At 39.9% G+C, this 19,756-nt stretch overlaps 2 long non-coding RNA genes across 2 annotated transcripts; one reads left to right on the forward strand and one right to left on the reverse strand.

The window, feature by feature from the left end:
- Positions 1–241: 241 nt before the first annotated feature.
- On the reverse strand, positions 242–12,867 carry LOC104959568 (uncharacterized). Its single transcript, XR_799883.1, has 3 exons — positions 12,027–12,867; positions 6,890–6,966; positions 242–428 (listed from the first exon to the last, which is right to left on the reverse strand). It is a non-coding gene; the product is annotated as an uncharacterized lncRNA (long non-coding RNA).
- On the forward strand, positions 1,665–6,079 carry LOC104959567 (uncharacterized). The gene is made up of 2 exons (XR_799882.1): positions 1,665–1,761; positions 5,032–6,079. It is a non-coding gene; the product is annotated as an uncharacterized lncRNA (long non-coding RNA).
- Positions 12,868–19,756: the final 6,889 nt, after the last annotated feature.

The following is a 19,756-nucleotide window of genomic DNA, read 5'->3' on the forward strand; positions in this document are numbered from 1 at the left end:
TCTTATGGAGAGCTGTGAGCTGTTTTTTCTTACAGCATTTTCAAGTATCAAGAATAATTTACCTACATTGGATTTTTCCAAGTTATAACTGAACTTATGAGGCAGTACACCTCGCCTCTAGTGAGTGGCCCAGCACTTCGTATATTTGTCTGTATGTGGCCCTCAGTGGGAAAAGTTTGGACACCCCTGCTCTAGTCCCACCTTTGACAAACCAACACAGGGCACCAGACGGTACAAAAAGATTTTATTTCTCCTGGAGGTGGACCTGTCTGTGCACATAATGAAGGAGGAAGGTTAATGTCTGCAGCTCGCTCTCTGATGGACCTCGACACGCCTCCTTCTTCAGCAAGGGCACGCCTGAAACTCTGTCATTAGCCGGAGCACATGTTCCTCATCCTCATCTTCCTCCTCCTCTTCGGCTCGGTGCCCTGCAAGCAGACGAAACACAGAAGGGAAAAAAAACGTTAAATGACACGACAAAAATAACCCGAACACCTGACTCCCCCGCACGGCGTCTCCTTGACCTTGTCGCCTCATCTTCCTCCTACTCTCAGGAAAATATGCCGGTAGAAAAACAGCAACTTTTACAACAAGTAGGCCTTCACAGAGGAGGGAGAAGTACTCAGGTCTTGTACTTGAGTAAAAGTAGAAGTACTCAGGTATTGTACTTGAGTAAAAGTAGAAGTACTCAGGTCTTGTACTTGAGTAAAAGTAGAAGTACCAGAGTGTGAGGAATACTCTGTTACAGTAAAAGTCCTGCATTCAAAATTTTCCTCAAGTAAAAGTAGAAAAGTATTCTCATCAAAATATAGTGAAAGTAGCGACAGTAAAAGTAGTCATTGTGCAGATTGGTCCATTTCAGAATAATATATATGATATGTTTTATAATGATTGATCATGAAAGTGTTCTCAAAGCTGGTAAAGGTGCAGCTAGTTTGAATTACTTTGTATACTGCAGGGTAGCTTGTGGATTTACTCCAGGTGGAACTAAAGTTTGATTTAACACTTGATTATATTTCACATCATTCATCCACATCTGTGAAGTAACTAAAGGTATTAAATACATGTAGTGGAGTAAAAGTGCAAAGTAGCATAAATGGAAATACCCAAGTACAAGTACCTCAGTATTGTACCTTAATACAGTACTTGAGTAAATGTACTACCACTGCTTATTCAAAGTATTGTGAATATATAATATGCCATATGTGCCAAATATGGAAATGCTTTTAACCTGCATTCACTCTAATGGCCACCAGGGGGCGACTCCTCTCGTCTGATTGTATAGAAGTCTATGAGAAAATGACCCTGCTTCTCACTTGATGTATTACTTCAGTAAAACAATGTTGTAGTGAGTTAATGGTTTTAATCTGTAGTTTACGGTCTTCTTTAATACTTAATTATGTTCATTTGTTAAATTCAAGTCACAAAGACGATGAAGCAGGGTAATAGTGAAAGGCGGGGTTGACAGGTCACTACTGAAGTGTTTTGGTCCTTATATTCAAACCCTTTCACGGTGTGTTTTCATTCCAATTAAGTTAATTTTTTCACTCCTTATCACCTGACACCCCCGCGCAGCTTCTCCTTGACCTTCAGCACATCCTCCTACTCTCCTCTGTGAAATAACAACAGCTCCTGTTCCTCCTCTCATCCTGATTTCTTATTCTCCTCGTCTTCCTCTTGTTTTGCAGTCCCAGACGGCGGGTGCAGGACACAGCGACGTGCCTTTGAAGCCGGAGGAGTTCACCATCGGAGAGTCCACAGGTGAGACATTGATTGTGTTTTTCAAAGCGTTCAATCAACTCCCTCAGCTCGTCACGTCAATCTCCCCCTCCTCTTTTACTCCCTCCCCTTCATCACGTTGCCAGTTCCCCGCTGATTTGCCTCTAAAAGCGCACGTTCCAGCTGTGAGTGGGTTGCCATTTGTCCCCGTAGTATTGTTTGTTATTATTCAGTTTCTGCACAAATCCCCCTCTGTGGCACAAGTTTCCAGACTGTGATTAGCAGGATTTGACAAGTCACACAGCAACACACTGTAACGGCAGATTAGTCGTGACAGAACACAGGCTTATAGACTCAGTTCCCATCAGCAACCATCGCACACTTTATGATAATCCCCCTCCTCTGAGAGACCTCGGGGGAAACACTTACAGTGATAATGTCAAGATTTAAACTCCTTTACAGCAGTACAGTAGGTGAATTGCTTTTTTAACGATGCAATATACATCCAACGAACTGACTCGCAACCAAGCAGACCTTTTCAAAGCCTGGGAAGTTAAGACAATTACCCCTCTCCTCTATACTTTTAATGACCACACGTTGGCTATCATTGTCCGCTTTTGAACAGCGACACAAGCCGTTATTCTGTTGTTGTTCTAATACTGGCTATCAGGGGTAATCAATATGTAGGTTAAACAAGTTGTCAAATCAGATCATTGCAAGAAACACGCTGTTAAAGTATGCCGGTAGAAAACAGCAAATGTTACAACAAGTATAGGCCACTCATTCGAAGTGTTTTGAATAAATAATATGCCATATGTGCAAAAACCCCTCTCGTCTGATTGTATAAAAGTCTATGAGAAAATGACTCTGCTTCTCACTTGATTTATTACCTCAGTAAACATTTATACAATGGATTTATAGTCTCAAACTCTAGTCGTGAACCCTCTTTAATGCAACATGATGTCAATTTGCGTTATAAAGTCACATTTGAAGTAAAATGGACGATAAAGCAGGGTGTAGTTAACCTGTTAAGCCCCAAAGCCCCCCTCGGCGGGGCCTTTTTCAAATAAAATTCACGACACTGTGTCTCAGGGCATCTCAATATTTAAGAACCTATTAATGTGTTATACCAGATTAACGGGAAGAATCTCAGCTAACTGATGATACAAACCATTTTTACCAAAACAAAACACAAGTCTCATAAGAAGCATCTAAATGACCCCTGAGCGAAAAATGCTAATGCACTTTAGCACAGAACTCAAGATAAAAGATACCCTTATTACTTATCGTAGCTGCACATACAAGATATCCGATTAAAACTGAGGTTCCACAGATTATTTAGGTATAGTATCATCACTAAGTGATCCGAACTCGGGGGGGAGGCGGGGTTAACTTGTGATTGACAGGTCGCTACCAAAGTGTTTTTGTCTAACCCTTTCACGGTGTGTTTTCATCCCATTAAAACTAATTGTAAGGTTTTTTTGTCTAAATATCTTGTTCAGTGTCTTGATGTACTTTCCTTTACCCTCTCATCTTAAATTTGCTTCGAGAAACCAAGATGGTAGTGACTTAAGCGCCAAACTTAAGGCTTTAAAATCTAAACCTAGTCTTTATATAGTCAATGCTAAGTAGATTTCAGGTTTTGTAAGTCCGGTCTAGTGTAGGAGTTTGAACTGGGTTGATTTGAACAATTATAATAATTATTAACATAGAAAATATCCAATAAATGTGCCCCCTTAAAAGCCCCCACACTCCTTTGTTGTACCTTGTCGATCATGGTTAAACACACCTAATTGAAAGTCGACAGAAACAAAATAAAACTCATTAAAACCATCTTTGCTGCTAATCTCTCCAACCATCACCAGCTCTGCTTCGACAGCATGAGAGAGACTGAATAAGCATCAGATATAAAAGAAGAAGCAACCACCGTAACATTTCCTCTGTTTACTAACCCTGCTTTCCGCTGAGTTTGTACGTGACACAGCAGAAAACAACAGAAGCGCTTCTCTGAAAAACCTGCATGCACGCAGTCATTTTCGTGGGAAGGGTATTAGTCGACCTGAAATACTCTGCGAAATCCAATTACATGCTTTCCTTTGACCCTCTGCCTCTTATTCAACAATAAACAAAGAAACACTATTTTCCTCCACTACATATTCTACACCATGAGCAGGTTCCTTTTTCCAGCCTTAGTGAACAGAACCATTGCATTTTGGTTTGATATGTCCAATATGAAACCACAAGTGTCACCTATTGCAGCAGGAGAAATGAAATTGCAGTTTTAACGCTTATTATTTCCAGGTGTTTTCAAATGTGCTGTATAAATAAAGTTGGATTGGATAGTGTTATAATTGCAGCAGCTGTTACTCTCCCTCCCTGTAGAAGGCGCACAATTTAAATCTGCAGATTTAAAGGGGCCCTATTAAGCTTTTGGGGTTTTTCCCTTTACTGTAACGTGTTGTATAGGTTTTTGTCAAATGTTCTAAAATCCCAAAGTTCGGGAACATAGTAACATCACTATGTAACACTCAAGCTTCTATTGGCGAACGGTCCAACACATTGTACGTGATAGGCTAAGGGGCGGGACATCTCTAAGCGGTTGATCAATCACAACAGAGCCGGCCAGCTAACCAATCAGAGCACACTGGGCTCTGGTTTCAGACAGGGGGTGAGAAGAGGTGCTGCAGCACAGGCAGTATGAGAACAATAAAGAGCTTTTTGAACATTAAAGCTTGGAGACATGTAGAGACACTACACACTGATATACACCTGAACATCAGCAGGAGAGGACTCTTTAAAGTAGAGACACTACATACTGATATACACCTGAACATCAGCAGGAGANCGTGTGCCTGGCAGTCTCAGAGACACTACACACTGATATACACCTGAACATCAGCAGGAGAGGACTCTTTAAAGTAGAGACACTACATACTGATATACACCTGAACATCAGCAGGAGAGGACTCTTTAAAGTAGAGACACTACATACTGATATACACCTGAACATCAGCAGGAGAGGACTCTTTAAAGTAGAGACACTACATACTGATATACTATACACCTGAACATCAGCAGGAGAGGACTCTTTAAAGTAGAGACACTACATACTGATATACACCTGAACATCAGCAGGAGAGGGCCCCTTTAATTAAATGATCTGTTACTTTACTGCCGTTAAACTGGTCCTGCAGTTTTTTAAATGCTGCCTCTGCAGTCACATGACACTCGGCTGCTTTGCATCAACGACGCTGTGTTTTGGTTTTAATATCGTCCGTGACTTTGATGTTCTCTCCTCTCTCCGACCCCCAGTGACCCACACAGATGGAAAGTTCAGCGCACAACTGTCCAAGCTCACCGCCATCGGACAGACGCGACACGACGAGCTGTGATTGGTCAGAAAGTCAGACGTACAGCAACTTCGGTCGAGTGCTGAGCACTGAGGAAAAGGATTTAACAGCAGCTGGATCAAAAAAACGAACTGAGAGCTCAAGAATCAGGAGAATGTCATTAATATTTTATCTAACAAAGATATTTATGATGCAGTTGATTAAAAAGTCTTGATTGTATAATGGAAATCTTTGATAGATTGAAACGTTGCGCAGTTATTGCCCAAAGAAATGCTGATATTCTGTCGGTTTTTAAGCTCCGAGTGCGTGTTTCAGCTTAATGAAGGATGAATTTATGAATGGGATAAAACTGATATTGCTTTTGCAGTACTTTGTGTTTGAGTACATGAATTCCCTTGTATGCTTTCTACAATGTATTTGAAAATACTGTTGAGTATCCACATTTTGTTTTACTGCTCACTGTCCCAGTTAAAACTCTCTTAAAGATTAAAGAGCTTCCATAGTTTGGTTTCTGACGATATAAGATTTACACGCAGCACATCTGCTTGATCCTGGGGGAGGGCTGTGAATGTATGGAGGACTTTGTGCCTGGCGGGGGGTTGTTGAGTATAGATAACATATTTAGAGTAGCGAGGGGATTTATCCATCTCCTGTAATCCTGAGAGGAAAGTGAATAATCTGCAGTAGCGTCATCACACACACACACACACACACACACACACAAAATTACATTTCCTCTGATCTGCGCTCTGTTTCTATTCATCTGCTCTACATCGCTGCAAGCCAACATTTTACCCCCATAAATTACCAATTTGTTCGACTTTGAATAATTGTTTTGTTATTTTTGTGGTTTTCGGCCTGAAGGGATACTTGTTGAATAATGATATTAAGAGAAATGTGTGCAGAATACACTGAGGATTAGTGCTTTTTTTGATAACTCTCAAACAGTCTAAATGTGAAATCATTGATCTGAGAATATAATAAAAGTACAGATGCTCCCTCTTGGTTAATACGTTTTCACATTGGTCTTTTTTTAAAAACTTTTTTTTTGTGGATTTGTCTTTTTTTCGTGCAAAATTACTCAATTTCTAGAAACGTGTGAGCAATTCTCTGGTTAACACAATATGTAAAATGTTTTTTGCACTATTCTTTTATGGAAATGTTTTTAAAACAACTCATAAATGTGTCCTTTTGTTATTCTATTTTCATGCTGGAGACCTATTTCGGAGAAAAGTAAAGTATGATCACATTGCCGGTGAACACACGATTTAAAACCTGGCTTTTGCACGGAAACTCAGTTTTACGAATCTGTCAATTAAATCAAATAAAACGGATTCATTAATAATATCATATACGTGTTAAAATATGGATTGTGTTTTTAGTTATAAGTATAAATCATTTCTCTCTATTTTACTTTTATTTACATAATTTTACCAGAATATACAACCAATTCCTTATTTTAAAGACTTTTTCAACATTTCTGCGCATTTCAAGTCTTCAAAACGAAGATATTGAGGTTTAACACACGAAATATCTAATATATGGCGTGTAAAGACTTGAGGATTAGAGTATATATGAAGATGAGACGCCATCACATGTTTCTGATCCCCTTGTGATCCGTTCCTCCAGCAGAGGTACACATGTGTGGGCATTGTGCTGCAGCTCTCAGAAGTACAAGCTCCTTTATCTTCCTCACATTGATCCAATCCTGTTCGATCCTCACAATGTGTCCACACGATGAGTTCTGGGGATTGATTTTGGATTTTAAAGGATTGTGCTGATGTGATTCTGTGCAGGGATTTCTCTCTGAGGTTACATACCTTTTAGTTGGAGTTTGGATCCTCTCGTCTGTCTCGAGCCGGGGACGTTTTGTTTCTCCTTTTGAGGCTCCCAGAAGCTGCAAAAAAAGTGTTGGTTATTTTTTCAGGAGGGTGTTTGTGGGACATGTTTAAAATAAAATACAGTTCACACATTCATGCTAATGAAGAATAATGACCTGATGTGTTTTTAATAGCTTTTGGACCAACATTTAGATGAATTGATAGTTGTTTTCGGTCATATTTGTAATCTGAAAAGTCTTAATTCAATGTTTTCTTTTGTGTGTTATTTTTATTTTATTTTTTGTGTGTTATTTTTTGTGTGTTATTTTTATTTTATTTTTTTATTTTAAGACCTGACATTGTTACTGGGGACACACAACTAACTAAAAACACAATACATGTATTATTTAAGAATAATAATAATAATTTAAATAACAAAAGACAGTAAAACATTATAATAAATAAAACAAAAATGTAGAAAATATAATTAAAAAAATACTGTGAAAAATTATAAAATAAAACCATCAAAACATTTAAGAGCAAAAATAGCCTGAATTCATAAGATGCCGTAGATGCCACATTAATTGTCACATAATTGGAAAAATCTGTGTTTTTTTACCATCTTCTAATCTTTCCTCAAAGATGTCAACTTCACATATTTCATTTACAACATCCAGCCAATTGGATTCTTTCTTTTAACCAATTTATTTGTATCTTTCACTCTTTTTCTGTATTTCCTGATGGTTCTGATTTATGACGAAACCTGAGGGATGTTTGAACAAAGACGAGTTGTCACTGTTCTGGAGATAATTCAATGTTTTTGTCTCGTTCTGTCAGTCATGATCTGATTGAACCTCCCACGGCCTCGTTAAAGGGTACACATGAAAAGAGAGAAGCAATTTGAGTGCCAGCAGAGCGACATTAAATATTCTGTCGCAGCCGGGACGCCGTGAACACTGAGGGAAAGATTTTGTGTTTTATGCCCCCGTCACATCTGTCTAAAATAACTGTAATTTTAGCACCAGCACTAATATATTCCCAATTCAAACTCTGGTTTTCAGCATACAAATGAGACTTCAAATGACACTTTATATATTAAAATAAGCCTTAAATATGTATTCTGCTAGCGTACTCAATTAACGTACATTGTCCTCGGATAAATGGTTTCAACCATGAGATAGAGAGCTTCCATTGTTTCTTCTTAATTTCTGGGGGGAGAGGCTTTGCTCTAAATCCAGAAGCACATATGGGAATATATAGAGAGATGATTTTTGTGGGATTATGGAGATATAGAGTCATCAGGGATGTATGCCTTTCATGTTAAACCAAGAGAATATCAGTGGTCTTGATTGTAGTCCAATTTGTACCAGTTAGTCTGAGTTCTATGATACAAGAAGGACATGTTTTATACTGTAAACATGAAATTTACCAGTGCTTAAATGTGAAATCTTTAATAGGGCATTAGGACTGTTTTAGGTTAGAAGAATATGCAAAGAATTGTATAGGGAATATTCAGAAATGTCAGAGATGTTACTAGATTTACAACAAAAACTCACATTTACAGGAAAAAAAGCCACTAGATTTCTTGGTTTTTTCTAAAATCATATAATCTCCGAAGGTACTCTAGTCTATTCTTGTTTATATTTGATATTTTTATAGTAAATGTAATCTGAGAGTATATCATTTTTTTTCTATTGGTCTAATCTTAGAAATGAGATTTTCTTGAGTTTTTTAGCAGAATAACACAACCCTTCCCTTGGCCCTAGCTGAAATGTATTTGTTTTACAGAAAATAGCCATTATTCAGTGATCCTCAAACCACAACATATTTTGTTTGTCATCCAGGAATCTTCCCCAGTCTCCAAAGTGTACTTACAACATCTTATAAAAAGTAATTTGTGGCCCCATAGATAGAGTATGCTGACACTCTGTTCTCAGGGTGGTTGTTCCAGTCAGTAATAAGTCTCTGAAGCATGATATCTCTTCCTTTACTGCCAGTTGGCTGTGGCTCTATGCTGTCATCTAAACCCTAAACACATATCACCACTGTTTACCATCTGTTACGTACAAATGTTTACTCTAAAACTCGCCACGATAGAACGATCATCAGGAAAATATATTCACTCGATGCTGCCAAGAACTGGTTTACATTACGACGGCGTGCATTAAAAACAAAACATTTTTAGACCTGTAAGAACAGCAGGTCTGGGGATAAATCGGCCAACAAACTGCTAATCCAGACAGAAATATCCCTACAAACATTGCAATGAGATTTAATACAGATATGCATGGTCCCCAGAGGATGAGTCCTACTGAATTTGGTGTCCACCTGATTTAAACTAAGCATGCAACTATTTGATGGATTGCTATACATTTCTTTGCAGAAATACACTTTTTCCCCCTTGGATGCACTGTAACTAAAATGTTTCCCCAACTAATTTATCTTATGATCCCAAAAAGCAATGTTTGCAGCACCTCATTATATATAAGTGGGCCCTACATCTACAATCTTTCCTCTTATTAGAGACGTGAGGAAGTCATTTGGGATGATAACAATAAAGCTAAAATGGAGTCTGAAAGTTAGCTGGATACACTTTTGCTTAACACCTGTTTTCCTTTTCTGTTAATACTTTCATATTTTAATCCTTGGGGTAGCATGACTCTCAGTTTTGTGCACGGCCCATGTACCATTCTCAGGTAAGAAATTAAGTTTGTTCACGACGTAATTTTATGAAAACATCAGCCTGAGCTGCATTTTGTGTTGATTGCTAGTTAGCTATTGATAGCATGCTAACACAACACGCTAAGCTAAGATAGCGAAACACGGCTAGCATTAGCTATGTATTTTAGATATAGAAATACGTAACGGTTTCGAAATTAAATGATCTAAAAGTGCACTAGACATATGATATAAATGTTGTTCAGTTGTGGATTTAAATTATTAATACATGAGATGTGATTTAAACATAGTTAGAATGCTTATACTGATGTTAGCTTTTAGCCCATAGCCTCACTGAGCTGCTAGCATAGCCCATAGCTGTGTAGACCAAGACCTAAAGTGATTTCATCCAACAAGCCCCATTTTCAGCATAAATACTAATATCAATATTATCAGTGCGATAAATTGTTGAACAATATGCAATTGTTACTTCAAATTCTTATGTTTATAGCCTATAGGCCTACATATTTGTACTTTATCTTATTTTATTTACTCTTAAATGGACCAAAACCCAATTTTCCACGAGGATAAGAAAACATTTCTGATTCTGATAACACGGTTGTATGTATCTTAATACATGTTTTCCATGAATATATATTTGTTTATAGTGTAGTAGTAGCCTACTATGTCTATGTGCTTCTAACTTCTCTCTCTTTATAAGTATTATTTTATTTACGATAATGAAATCCATCACCACCAGGGGGAAGTGATTTCTGATTATAATTCTGAAACATGTTTCGATTTGTTTTTAAAAATTCAAACCTGTTTTATCAAAAAAATAAGAAGAATTAGAGATACAATCGATCAGTAAGAACAAACAGGCTTAGTGTCATTCAGGTTATTTCATTCAGATGGTATTGAGCAAGGGATTAACATTTTGTTGTAGCTACTTTTTTCTCTTTTAGTTGTCTGTTGACAAAAACAGAAAATATAGAATAACACCAGTTGTGTATTCTTTAAAAGGAATACCAAAATAAGAGTAAGGGGTAAAGCACTAGACGACCTAAATTAATAAGCCATAGATTTTGTTCATATTTATGTTATAATCAATCCTGCAGATAATCTTGGTTGTGGTTTCATCTCCCCTTTCACACACACACACCTGCTCCCCATTTCTCTCCCTTTGCACCTCTTGACACTTGCAGGGTAACAGATGGAGATCGTGGCCGGGGTCGGTCAAACCAGAGGCAGCAGAGGAGATTTCTGTAACACCGGGGGTGAAGGGTACAACGAATAACCAGCTGCCCCTGTCTCATCCCGCCATGCTCACTTCCCCTCATCACGAGACCTTTTCTGTCTCCAGATATATATCACAGTTCCCCAGCGGGAGCTCTTCACACAGCAGCCAAAGTACCACGAGTTCTCGTTACACAATCGCAACTCCTGACAGCAATTATCCCACCCAGACAATGCTGATACATGTGAGTGGATGTGTCTGGCTGAAGTGCACTAAAAGTAATCATCTCTTACTTTTTCCTTGCAGTAATTATCATTCACTTTCATATTTCTTTCTAATTAGGCCGTCTCCTTTTGCCCTTTAACTGTGGGAGAGCATCTGTATGGAGCCAAAGCTGAAACCCAGACAGATGTTATGATGCTGGTACATTTACTGCATCAAGTATGTAAGTACTTCTTTGACAGACTTGCACTTTACTTGAGGGTTTCCAGTTTATACCACTTTATACTTCTCCTCCACTATGTTTCGGACACAATTATTGTACTTTTAATTCCCCTAAATTGATTGAACAATCTTTGAAAACACAAAATATGGTTAAATATATGATGCGAAAGAGCCATTTTGCATACTATTCCTATTTTTTCCATACAAAACACATGATATGCTTATATGAAAAGATGCAGTGCTGTACTTATCGTCCCATATTTTTAGAAAGCTTCTAAATATATATATAGCTATAATATATAGTTTCAATTTGACAATCTAAAGCATTACAATTCTTACATTTAAAGAATCAAACTCCTTCTTCCATCTGCCCTGTGTATGTTTTGGCTTAATTTACACGTTTAAAATGTAAACTCTGGTTCTATGACTACTAATCTTCCCAAAGTGGCTGCTAATTGACCTACTAAAACATTAATGCTCTTAAATCTTGAGATTAAAAAAACATTCTGCATACTGAGTATACTTTTGAAACTGATAGTTCATTTAGCTAATTATTCTCCAGTACTTCCGAATCAGAATCAGAATACTTCCACTTAAGTACACTTTTGAACTCGGGTATTTTAAGACCAAAGCGTTTCATCTTTTCTAAAGTAAAGTACCAAAGAAGTACTTTTACTCAGATACAATGTAGTACACCTTCCACCTCTGTGTGATTCCCTGGTATGTGTTTCGGTTAATAAACTCTAGAGATTTGTGTAAAAGCGTAGACAGGAGAAAAGGACGTCTGGTCCGACTCACCCTGAGTTGCGTCTGCGTCCTGTCACCTTGGAGAAAACGTGGCGAGCCTTGAATCACCTCCACTGTCACAGCTTTTCTTTGCCGATCAGCCTCCCTCCCTCTCTCCCGTTGTCTCACACGGTGGTCGAGAGCCTTTTCTCAGGGTACGGGGGAGCTGTGCGGGGCTCCGGCACTTTTTTCTGCGCGGGTTCGGAGGGTCTGAGGTGGGGGTACGGAGGAGGTTTGCGACCCCTGCGACCTTTGGGAGGTTTAGCCTGTGTTGCGGGAGCAGATGGAGGTTGAGTTGCAGATTTTGAGTGCAGACCGGCAGACGGATGGTCACTTTGTGGGGTCCCAAGTTTGTCCTTTTCAACGACAGATGGGCTCAGAGTGGGGGGTGGGTTCGGAGAAACAGGAGAAGGATTTGGGGAGTGAGATCCAGGGCTGTTCTGGTGATGGAGGTTAACTGTAAGAGGGGAGAGTCCTGGAGTCGGAGGCCGAACAGGGAGGCTTCTTTGCGGGGACAAATGGACGTTTTGAGGGGGATTATTGTTCTGTAGCGGCCCACCTTGTCTGGGAGAAAAACCCAAACTACAGGTAAACCTTAGAGTTCGACCCCTGTCTGAAAAGGCAGAGTTCACCGGGCACAGCTGCATGTTAGGGGGAGATTTACTCCTGATGTGAGGGTGAGGGTCTCCCCTGCAGGAGGGCGGGTCTCCGGGATCTGGAGCTCTGTGATTGGTGCTGATTGCTGTCACTTCGCTGGAGACTGAGCCTGAGTTTGAGCTGCTGTCGTCTCCTTCCTCCTCCTCCTCCTCTGCATTCAGGTCAATGGAGGAGGTTAGATGGTCAATCTGCTGCACCACCTGTGATGGATTAAAATAAAGAGCATGGTGAAGAGGAGAAGCAATCTAAACTTATCAATAGATCACACATCATAGTAGCACGGTATCTTTGGTGGAAATATATTTCACATAACTGTATTAGGTTAGCTGAAACCAATAACAATAACTTGAACCTAATCAAACTTAGTATTATTGCCGGCAGTGGCTCAGTCAGTAGGGGCTTGGACTGTGAGCCGTAGGGTCGCCGGTTCAAGTCCCCGAACAGACCTAAATATGGAGTGTGGACTGCTACTTGGAGAGGCCCCAGTTCACCTCCTGCTCTGCCGTGGTGCCCTTGAGCAAGGCACCGGACACCCCCCTTCCCCCCCCACTCCCATTGCTCCCCAGGCGCTGTACAATAGTCTGCCCACTGCTCCTAGTACTAGACTCCTGGTACTAGGATGGGTTAAAAGCAGAGAACACATTTCACTGTGTGTGCTGTGTGACCATTACAGAGGGGCTTCATCCCTATAGTTAACCTAATACAGTTATGTGAAATCTGTTGACATCATACATTTAATTTAAGGCCACGTTTCATATTTTTCAGTGAAAAGGCCTCAGCAGAACATCAGACTAAGCTTCTTTTTTGATTAATATTTGTTTAGTTTCCTCTGAAATGCTTGAAAGACTAATTTCTTCATCCCCCTCTGCATTCAGGTCAATGGAGGAGGTTAGATTGTCAATCTGCTGCACCACCTGTGATGGATTAATATAAAGAGCATGGTGATCAGAAACAGAGGAGAGGCAGTCTAAACTTATGAATAGGTCATATATATTCGTAGCACGATATTCTGTGTGGAAATATCCTATCGATTGATGTAAAGTAAGACTCTATTGAGTTAGATAGAAACTTCAACTCTGGATATCTTGACTTCTCCTGCTTCTATGTCGTCACCCACCTTTACAAGTGCCAGATACTTAATCACTGGGCTACCCTTAATTCATTTTTGATTAATCTACTGATTTTTTTTTTGCTAGATTAAGTGCTTAATCAACACAGTCTGAAATCTTTCACTTGATTTTTGTTCTTACTTTCATTCCAAATCCAGAAAATATTCAAATTATAATCACGTAAAAATGCTAAATAATGCTTTTATAAATTGATTAATCATCACTTGACTGTCTGGTGAATAATCACTTAACATTTCAAGTGTGTTTTAACATTGTTGTGCATTTTTCGGGAGAGTAGTGTGAGATAACACACAATGAAGGAAAAGGCGAGGAGAGGTCCAACACGTCACGAACGTCCCCTGAGACATTTTAAAGCTTCTCGTCCAATTCAAGCCTCCTCCTAAAGATCTCATCTCAGTCCTGTAGCCTCCATGCAATATTACAAGTTTTCTTTCTGCATTTGCGTCTCTTCATCTTTAATTTGGAGCATGTCAACCTCTCTCCAGGTGTACAGCTCTGCTCTGTAAGTATGTCACATGAGCTGCAAAAAGTGTTTACCTCGGCCCAGAAACCAGGATATTACTGCGATGGGAAATGTGTTTGCTAAATTTAGATGAGTTTATTTTCTGAGAACACACTATGTAACATATAAGACACAGGGAGCCACTTTTAGGTGCATTGAATTAATGAGAGCATGCACATAAACCACATTATTAATATGAATACACTACTGTATGGATTGTCTTATACATATTTTAACATATTTGTTGTTACTATTGTTTTATTTTACTCAACAACTAAACCCAATCTCCCTTTGGGGTGAATAAGTTATTTGTACAATGTGGCTTTATTAATGTACTTAAGTGTTAGCATCAAAATAAACATAAAGAACCAAAAGTGACACACACACACACACACACACACACACACACACACACACACACACACACACACACACACACACACACACACACACACACACACACACACACACACACACCGTGTCCATTGATGGCGGCAGGAGAGATTGTAGGGAATTACAGCGACCCATCTCTCCACCTGCTCTTTCTGCACAGATAAATCCTCGGCCTCTGCTGGATCAGATGAATTATTATTTTGTTCTCTGTGTTCGACAACATCCTCGCTGATGTCAAAAGATGACCTGGTTTATCTTCCTTTTTCTTTTTGTATTTGAAGCTTTTCGGGCGAGGCATTTCATTTTACTTTGAAGTGCAGCGAGGTTATGCACACCCAGTGACTGTGGGCAGGTGCTGCCTGTTAATGTCGAGAATTCCGACGAGATAAAAGAAAAGCAGAGGACCTTGTTTTTTTAATCTGCAGCTCCCGAGAGTGTATATTATAATGTTTTCTGACCCCTCAGGTCTTCAAACATAGTGCCGACGAACGCTGAGACGTTTTTGTAGATATAACTCGTGTACGTTTAATAAAACTCCTGCATTTTCTCTGTTGTTGTTTCGCTTTGAGTCAAAGTGCAGGTTTACTTCTGTCAACACTGAAAAATATAAGAAATGTTGACTTTAATAAATGGGTTATGTAGAGACATTTCACATAACTGTATTAGGTTAGTTGAAACCAATAATATGAAGTTGAACCTAATCAAAGTTAGTATTATTGCTTTTAACTAACCTAATACAGTAATGTGAAATCTGTTATACATTTAATTAAAGTCAGCGGTTCATATTTCTCAGTAAGTAAGTAAAACTTTATTTATATAGCACCCTTCACAACACGAATGTACAAAGTGCTTTACAGTATACAGTACACAATACACAATTCAAAGTACAGCTATAACATTTAGAAAAAAGCATAAAACACAGCAGGTACAACAACAATGAAAACCAGCTACTAACTCACCTCCTCCGACGCCCCAAGAGCCTGTCGGAAAAGGTGAGTCTTTAACTGCCCCTTAAAAATCTCTATTGAGACACAGGCTCTTAGTGTCTGGGGGAGTTTATTCCAAAGCCTTGGAGCCTCCGCCTCAAAGGCACGGTCCCCCTTAGTCTTTAGCCTGGTTCGGGGGAACCCTTAGGAGGCCTTGCTCAGAGGACCTCAGGGCCCGGGTTGTGCTGTGAGGGTGGATTGATTGATTGATTGATTGATTGAAAAGTTTATTAACAGCTTGTATATTGGGTACAGTACAGTACAGCTCAAAACATACAATTGTTAAGGGGATGCAGACCAGAGAAAGACTTTCCTCTTGTTTACATCAGGGTCCCCCATTTCCAATTCATCATATCATTTAAGACATACAAGACATATTTGACATACAGATGGCTTATTTACAATTTACATTTTAGATTTCGTTCTAATACATCCTAACCGGACATTTAAGACATACCAAGTATACAGATATCCAGTTAGTAACAGAGTCTAAAATGGAGTATATACATAGATGGGGGGGGGAAGCTGTCCATTGTACGACAGGTTGAGATTTGTACCATTACCGGAGCCAGTTTTGCAAAGCTCTCCCCCGAAGGTGCTCTTTGAGAGAGCTTTTGAAGGTCAGTACAGTTTGACTTTCCTTTCCAGAGGGAAGAGCGTTCCACCTTGATGTGGCAGAATCGAGAAACGTGTATTCCTCCTTTCTGTGATCATTCATCCAAGAAGCTTTGCACTGCACTCTCATGCAGGTATTAACTATTGCTCTGCTTTTTTCTTTATATTTACATTTCATTTTAAAACATGTTGATTAAGCATTCTTGAAAGGAAAAAATAAAGATGTAAATGAATTTGAAACTGCTTATAATAATAAAAGTGAGAACTGTTGCATATTCGTCACATGGTGTGTCCGATATATTCAGAAAGCATGATTGATCCCAAAGGAAATTGAGTTCTGTGATAGTTACTACGGTAAATAAAATAAAAATTAGATAGATTAAAATATATTGTACAGTACCAGTCAAAGGTTTGGGCACACCTTCTCATTCCAAGGTTTTTATTTAAATGTTTTCTACATTTATACTGAGCAACACATCCTCACTCCCAGGTCGGCCTATGTTGACGTTATGTCAAGTCCCCCGTGTCGGCTTTTTCCAACGCAAGGGGGGGGGGGGGGCGGCGTGTGATTTTTCGCAGAACGCAAGAGGGGCGGCGGCGTGTCGCTTTTTCCATATACCAATTGGATCAAATATAAAAGTACAGCGAATTGAGTCGCTCAGAAATGAGCTTAGTCTCCATCTGCCCTCCTCCTCCTCGCCTCCTCCTCCTCCTCCTCCGAATATATTAAGCATGCTTTGACATAAAATACCACTAGAAAATATCCATCTGTGGACAGCGCCGTGGCGCTGTAAAAAGGCCCGACGCAATCATCTGAAGCGCGGCTAAAACTAACTGGATGCGCCCTACCTGCCTGTCAGCCTTCAGCATCTGTCGCACAAACTGATCTCTGCCTCATGGTGGCATGCGTGTGGGTTCGTGTGTGTTGGAGGAGGGGCTCTGTGAGGAAGTCTGAAGGAAGAGGCCTATTTTTTCCCGGTTGTGTAATTCAAACCTCTAAGGCGCACTCGAGATGGTTTCTTAAGCTACCCTAGGCCTACCTTTAACTCTTTTTTAGGGGTGCAGCTATATGTTTTTTATTTAATTTCAAAGTCAGCCCATTTTAATATAATTTTTTTTCTTCAAATGTTCAGAGACTGCCTCAACGTGCTGGTGTTTATTTATTTAAAGGTAGGCCTGTGTATTATTTGTAATTGCTCCTTATAGGAGTTCTTTGTTTCTAAGAGGTTACACCGTGTTTTATAATATAATAAATCGAATAATCCACAAAAAAAGCTGTTAGTTTGTGTCTGATAGAACCAATAATACCAACTTTATTAGGCTATCATGGCTATGAAATATGTGTTTGCGCTCCAGACAAACACAATGTTTTGGAAAAAGGAGCAAATTGGCCTCTTTTGGTCAAAAAAGGTTGCTAGACGCCCCTGCTCCTGGGCTCTGGAGGAAGAGAGAAGATTGTAATATGGTTTCTGATTAAAGCTGTAGGAAGAGTATCCGTGCTGCAGGAGGTGGATGGAACAACGCACCCAGGACCAAGCGCTAGCTCGCGGCACTTTTTACTGTGGAGCTGCGATGTCCTGACAGGCTGGAGTTTGTGGCAACCTGCACAACCACAATACTCGCACATGATTCGCAAATGGTGAAAACAATACATGAAGAACTAGCCGGAATATGCCAGGCTCTTAAAAGCAGACCGCTCTACCCTGCAACGCAACTACCTAAGCTATACCCGCGGTCAGAGAGGGAGATGTGTCCCCTGCGGTGATGTAATATGGACGGCGTTTGACCGTCTGACGCTTAAAAAAAGCCGTCATTTTAAGAGGGCAGAGCTCAAAAATTGCTCCTTCCCTCTGAATTCCTTATGTCTTCTAAAAACATATAAATATACTACATTCACGGTTTTTAATTGTAATTTTCAAGCAAGTCTTAAGAATATAATGTAGAAAAAAATAAAACCCCTGCAGATTGGGGCTTCTTTCAGATTCACACGGAGCGTGCTAAAGTGCACTTTCCATCAGGGCCCCGGGGAGCGCTCGTCCCTGGTGCTGAACCCCTAGTGAGGGCAAGCTCAAATGTTGGGCGAGGTGTAAAGGGCAGAGGAGGTGGGGAAAAAAGTTAAACACAGAACGCTTTAACACCAGAAGCGCGCTTTTAGCAGCACAGAAAACCCCTTTAGACACGCTTTATGCACAAAGAACCCTTAGAAACGCCTTTAACACGACAGAACCCTTTAGAACCATTTATCACATAGAACCTTTAGAACCCATTTATCAGCATAGAACCCTTAGAACCGCCTTTAACACACAGAACGCCCTTTATCAAGCACAGAGCCGCCTTTAGAACCCTTTAACAGCACAGAACCGCTTTAGAACCTTTATCACTACAGAACGCCTTTAGAACGGCCTTTTAACGCAACCATAACCTTTAGAAACGTCCTTTATTCAACAGCAAACCGCCTTTAGAACCATTTTATCAATAGAACCCTTTAGAACCTTTATCACACGAACCCTGTTAGAAGCCTTTATCAGCAACCGAAACGCCTTTAAGAACCATTTATCAATCACAGCAGAACCCCTTTAGAACCATCTTTATCAGGCACAGAACCTTTAATAACAACAAGGCGAACCGCCTCTTAGAACGCTTTATCACAGCAGAACGCTTTAGAAGCGGCATTTATCACAGCGACAGAACCCCTTTATCACACAGAGAAAACCCTTTAGACCGCTTTATCACACAGAACCCTTTATCACACAGAAACGCCTTTAGAAGCCCTTTATCACACAGAACTCCTTTAGAACCCTTTATCAGCACGACACCGCTTTAGAACCCTTTATCAACACGAACCGCTTTAGAACCCCTTTAACACAACAGACCCCTTTGAGAACGCCTTTAGTCACACAGATACGCGCTTTATCACAGCAGACGCGCCTTTAGAAGCCATCTTATCACACAGAACCCTTTAGTAACGCTTTTATCACACAGACGCCTTTAGAAACCGCTGTTATTCACACAGAACCCTTAGAAACCCTTTATCACACAGAACAGCCTTTAGAACCAGTTTATCACACAGAAGCGATTTATGCACCAGAACCCTTTAGCAACGCCTTTATCACACAGAACCCGCTTTGGTAACCGATTTATCACAACAGAACCCCTTGGAGAAGCATTTATCACAGCAGAACCGCTTTATCACACGAACCTTTTATAACAGCAGAACCCTTTAGAAGCATTTATGGCACACAGAACCCTTTAGAACCGCTTTATGCACACAGAACCCATTTAGAACCCTTTATCACCGCACACTTTAGACCCTTTAACCACACGAACCGCTTTAGAAACCATTATATCACACAGAACGCCTTTAGAAAAACCGTGTCTTTATCCACCAGAACCCTTTACGAACATTTAACACAAGACTGTTAGAACCTTTATCCACCAGAACCCTTTAACACACAGAAG

The sequence above is a fragment of the Notothenia coriiceps genome, unplaced genomic scaffold (genome assembly GCF_000735185.1).
Source record: "Notothenia coriiceps isolate Sejong01 unplaced genomic scaffold, NC01 NC01_scaffold00030454, whole genome shotgun sequence".
Taxonomy (NCBI): domain Eukaryota; kingdom Metazoa; phylum Chordata; class Actinopteri; order Perciformes; family Nototheniidae; genus Notothenia; species Notothenia coriiceps.